The sequence below is a fragment of the Lactuca sativa genome, chromosome 3, assembly GCF_002870075.4.
Source record: "Lactuca sativa cultivar Salinas chromosome 3, Lsat_Salinas_v11, whole genome shotgun sequence".
NCBI lineage: Eukaryota > Viridiplantae > Streptophyta > Magnoliopsida > Asterales > Asteraceae > Lactuca > Lactuca sativa.
Window position 1 is genome coordinate 309,241,203 of NC_056625.2, and position 5,889 is coordinate 309,247,091.

Below are 5,889 nucleotides of genomic sequence, written 5' to 3' on the forward strand. Positions count from 1 at the left end.
TTCCAAAAAAAAAAAAAAAGAATTCTGATTAATAATTAATTAATTCTAATTGATTTCACATTAATTTATTAATCATATAAATTAACAAATCAATCATTTAACAATTGATCTCATATTAATTTATTAATCATGTAATAAATTAAGAAATCAAGTGTTTATTTCCATTTAACACGTTAATCATGTAATATATTAACAAATCATTTTTCCATAATTTCCATTTAGTTTATGAATCATATAATAATCTAATAAATTATAATTCTCTCTTAATATCAATTATAACTATTTCTGGTCATGCGGACAACCTAAAAATGACTTTGCTTTTAATTACAAGAATATACTCATTTACTTACTGACTTAGACACCTTAATTTAATACTTTTATTATTTATAATTACATCTTTTACAAAAATTTTAACCAATATCATCAAAAATTTCTATATATAATATATTAAAACTTATATCAATGTTTAAAACCAAAAATGAAACCATAAAAATGACGTAAAAGATGCTGATATTAAATGTATGATACGGTGCCATCACTAAGGAAAATTACAAGTGTTACATCGAAGCGTTTGAAAAAAAAGCCTTTGACCGAGTCTCGTAGTCGATCATGAATTATTGAGTTTCTCTTTAAAACCAATTGGTATATTTATAGGTGAAATTAAGTAATATAACTATAACTAGTAAAGAGGCCGCGGCTACGTCGTTTTGGGGTAATCTTGGAAAAATCGGCAAACTTTAAAAGATATGTGCTGAAATTGTAAATCACCACAAATAGGGGAGAAAGTCGACAACCCCTAAAATTAGATTTCAAAAGTGTACAATCAAAAAAATGGACACTGTTGACGAAAATTCAAAAATGTTGTGGCAATAATGTTAAAGTTGTCAAAGTTGGGAAAATATGGTTACAAAATTCAAAAGGAGGTTTTTTTTAATGTCAAAATGTAAAAGTTTTTAGTACAAGGACGAAAAGTGTCAAATTCATAAAAGATTTGTTGCAAAAACATCAAAATGTAAAACTTTTGACTGTAAGGACTAAAAGTGTCAAACTCACTAAAGTTTTGTGGCAAAAAACCAAAAAGCATAAAAATTTAATGAAAACGCAAAAATATAAAAGTTTTGAATTTAAGGGCGAAAAGTGTTAAATGCACCAAAGATTTGTGGTAAAAACCTAAATACCAAAAAGATACTATCAAAATCTCGATATTGAAACAAAATACCCAAATATAGTTGAGGGACCATTTTTGCCAAAAAATCTGCCAGTTTACTATTGCTAAGAACCATTTCCATAATATATACTAGAAAAGATTCATCGGCGTTGCCGGGGTCGGAATGTATTGTTTTATAAAGTAAAGTAACATGTTGAATTGCATTGAGATAATATAGTACAGAAAGATAAACAATGTCATCTAATTACATAAATAAAGAAATCTAAATAATTATTTCTTGGAATAAATGAGGAAAATAAAGAAATGGTCTCACAAATTGAACTTTATTGTCATTTATGGCAACGGCCGGAAAACCAATCCGAAAAATATAGACCGTTGTTCTTTGTCCGTTAATGTGAGGGTAATATGGTCTTTTAAGGTAGTAAGGACTAAATTTATGACGACGGGTAAACATATGGACCATTTATGTAATTTAACGGTGGCGCTGGTGGTGGTGATGACAGCTGGTGGGTGGCTTTATGGTATTGGGTTAGTATTTTCTAATAAATAAAACATTAATTTAAAACCAAAAAGAGAAATATAAATTAATAAAAAATCGGATTATGAGTAAAAGAGTGATTTCGGTTTCCATCGTTGTCCTCAATGTGTTAAATCTGGTGAACCACAGGGACCAATCGTGTAATTTTATCTAACAATAACAATAATAATAATGAGGGACCATTATTGCCAAAAGTCTAAATACTAATAATATGTAATAAAAGGCGAAGGTTATGAAAAATTCAAACGAAAGTGAAAGGGTTGTTTGTGAACAAAAGTATAAAGGTGAAGGGTAAATGTTGTAAGTAGTTTTTTTTAAAACCAACATAAGTTGGAGGACCAAAAGTGACAAAAAAAATTGACAAAAAAAATAGCAAACATACATAACCTTAGGGACCAATCTTGCCAAAAACTTATGAAATTTACTATTCCGAACTTTCATAACTTTAATATATATATATATATATATATATATATATATATATATATATATATATATATATATATATATATATATATATATATATATATATATATATATATATATATATATATATATATAATTTAATGCGTATTTGAAAAAAATAACAAAATAAAGTTTTTGCAAAAAAAAAAAATAACCACTTAGCCCGAATGGGTATTCTGGACTAAAAAACACATTTTTTCTAACAAAAAGACATATTTCATACTGGTATTCTAGAATTCTGGACTAAAGTTTCGGAGTTCCGATTTTTTTTTTCAAGAACAAGTTCGAAATCCAATAAACAATTTCATAATTTCAAGAAAAAAAAATTGTTTTTTACTTATATGTAACAAAAAGTTAAAAAACATAGTAAACGTAACTATATATGTATTTTATTGAAAAGTGGTGATATTAAACACTTCAAAATGACATTTTGCACATAAATAGAGAGTACTTTTGAAAAAAATCAAAAGTAACTCCAGAATTCGAAGATCGAATCCGAAATCACACATTAAGGAGTAAGTAGTCCTTTTTCAAAAACATGAAAAAATAGTTACTTTAATGAAAACTCACTTATAACGGTGTTAGTCATAAAGAGCGGGTACCGAATGTACCACCGGGTTAGGATCCCATCAAGTAGCGGGTTAAGCGGTTGGGGTGATATACGGGTTAAACAATCCATTCAACCATGTAATATGTGCATTGATCACTTGTACTTCTTGTTTTAGGACTTGTACCAAAATAATTTTAGTACGTTTTTAAATTAGTTTTTATATTTTTAATATTCTGTAAATTAGTTTTTATAATTTGTATTCGTTTGTTTTTATTTTAAATTTAAAAATGAATTGATTGAGTTGGAAAATATATAATTTCTATGTGTTGTTGGTCTAAACATGTGACATTTGGCTAAGTATATTAGGAGGAAAAGACCCCTCCATCTTATGATTAGTTTACTCGATTTCCAAACTTATAAAACTCATTGTTGAGAAAAAAAAACTTTGAGACACACTTGAACAAACGTTAGAACAAGTATATTGCGGAATAGTTAATCTCGAAGGATCTAAAAGCTCAACAATAATATTTAGAGTTAGATGTTAGTGAGTTAGTTGCGGAAAAGTAAAGAAATGAAATGACAACAATTGTTATACAAAGTATACACATAAGCTGATTCATAACGAGGAATGCATTCAAGCCAAGTTAATAAGTGAGATCAAACTTAGTGATTAAGTCACACAAGAGTTCCTCTGAAAAGAGATTGTAATAGATTATGAGAGTAAGAAGTGTGAGTAAGAGAGATAGAAAAGATAACTTTAGAGATAGCAATTCAAAATAGATGCGTAAAATTTAATACAAGAGAATGAGCTCTATTTATAGAGACTCATGAAGTACACTAGATTACATATCTAAGAGTAGCCATGAAAGGCATACTGGACAATAGAGAGTATTATAATATAAGACAAGTAAAGTAATCTAGTAAAGAGACTGCGGTAGGTAGAGACTGTGGTTGCGATTGCTGATGAAGAAGCTTGACTGCGGGGGCTTGACGACTGCGGTAGTTGAAGTTCAAGAGGGTCACTTTTTATGATTCAACAATTTCCCCCTAAGTGACCTCTTTAACTTTTGATCAGCTATCAAGTTTAAGAAACTTGATCAGGATCCACCAAAACTTCTTGATGTTTTCCAACCAGATGATTCTTCTTAAGATCTCAAAATTGACTTCTACAGTAGTGTGCTTTGATTTTTCAACTGCGTTTCGGCAGATATCAAGTTGCTTCCTGGTGAGGCGATGCACGGTAGTCATAGGAATGAAGTATTTGACATTGTCGATCTTCCTTTTGAAAATGACTCCAAGTTCAGGGTAGTTAGTTGCACCTAAGGATCTTTCTTCATAGCCTTCGGTAGGCATTGGTGCAGGCTCGAGTGGTGGCAGATCGAATTTCTTGGCAATGGTGGGGTAGCTGTCTGCGTCGATTTTAGCAAAATCACAGACCGTTTCCTTCAAGAAAGTATTAGCCTTTTCAAGTGCAATCTTCATCTTGGGGTGTTTCTCCGACTTGTGTTGGAACACCTTTGCAATGAGAAAGACTTCTTCCGGATTCATACAGGGGAAGTCAGCCTGGGTGTGGACATAGTCATGTTCCCTTCTAGTGAGATTGTACTGGATGAAGTCAGCCTTCATGAACTTCCTAATCTTGTAGTTCTTGACTGCAGATGGTCTATCGTTAGACCATATATTCTCAATGGGAGAGGCATGCTTAGCATAAAAAAGACTAAGTCTCTCAAATTCCATTGGCAGTCTTTTGAGGTCTGGAAGTCTGCGGTCGAATTGCTCAAATACAGTGAAGTACCTGGCATTCGGAGAGATTGGGACATCCCAATAGCCATCTGAAGTAGGTTCATCATAGGATACGTGAGGTGTGTAATCGTCATCAAGGAGCCTGCGGTGAGGATTGATCCAGGAGTTTATTAGGGATTCATTTATCACAGTGTCAAAACCGCATTCTCTCCGTATAAGCTCCGCAAGTTTAGCTGCTTTCCAATCAACTTTCTTTTGCTTCGTTACAGGAGAGTCGTTTGAGCACGGAGAGGACATATACTCCGCAAGATTTCTGAAGTGAGGGGGAGTCTCTGGTTTCTCAGGAGTATTTTTCTCTTGCGGTGGAGTGTTATGAGGTGGAGTATGATGAGATGATTGTAGTGAAGGTTGCGGTGTAGGAATTTTTTCTGTAGAGATGGGGGAAGTTTGATGTTGTGAGATGGAGTGATTTGAGTGATGGACTTCTTCTTCACTTCCTCCTCTTGAGGAGTTCAGACCAGTAGCCTCCTCAAGCCATTGTCGAAGGCCATCAACTATGACAAAAAGTTCTTGAAATTGAGCTTTGAGGGCTTCTGCGAGTTGTTGATTGTTGGGGATGGTGGGGTTGAAGAGTAGCCGGTGAATTTCCTTGGTGAGGTGAAGGATTTCGGGACCATGGAAATTTGTGGACAGGGATCGCTGCAAGCAGTTGATTGTAGCTTGAAGGGCTGAGATCGCGGACTCATAGGCAGTGTGAGTCTCAGCAATCGAATTTTGAGAGTGGGAGGCTTGATCCGCAACGGCTGCTTGAAGATCTTTCTTGATTGCGATTACCTCAGAGATGAGGCGTTCCGCAACATCCATGAAGTCTTTGTGATCTGCTTTTTGATTATTGTCAAGGGACCGGATTCCCATTTCAACCTTGAGTGAGATACGCTCGGTAGCCAATCTCTCACGAGTTTCCAGGCGTTCTATCTGGTCGATCAATGACTGCGGTCCGGGGATATCTTCTAGTTGCGGTTGAGTTGGCTTGACCGCAACAAGGATTTGATCAACCTTTGCTTGTAAACTCGAAAATTCTTTCCTAGTGACAACATTCTTCTTCTTTTTCTTCTTCTCTTTGGGCTTTGAAGTTGAATGATGAGAGCCACTGGATTCTTCTTCTTCATCAAACATCATAAGATCATCATCAGAGAGAGAGAGAGAAGGTTTGTTTACCTCTTGCAGATCAACATCATCAAATCCGAAGGTGGGAGCAGAGCTCACTTCTATTTTGGGTCCTTCGCTTTTTGATTCTTGGATAGTGGGAGTGGGAGGAACTTTGGAAGCATTTTGATCAACAATTGCTTCCTGGGTCTTGTGGAGAGTTTTAGCCATTTCAAACATCCAGTCTTGAACTTTCAGTATGGTGGCTATGGTATTGGC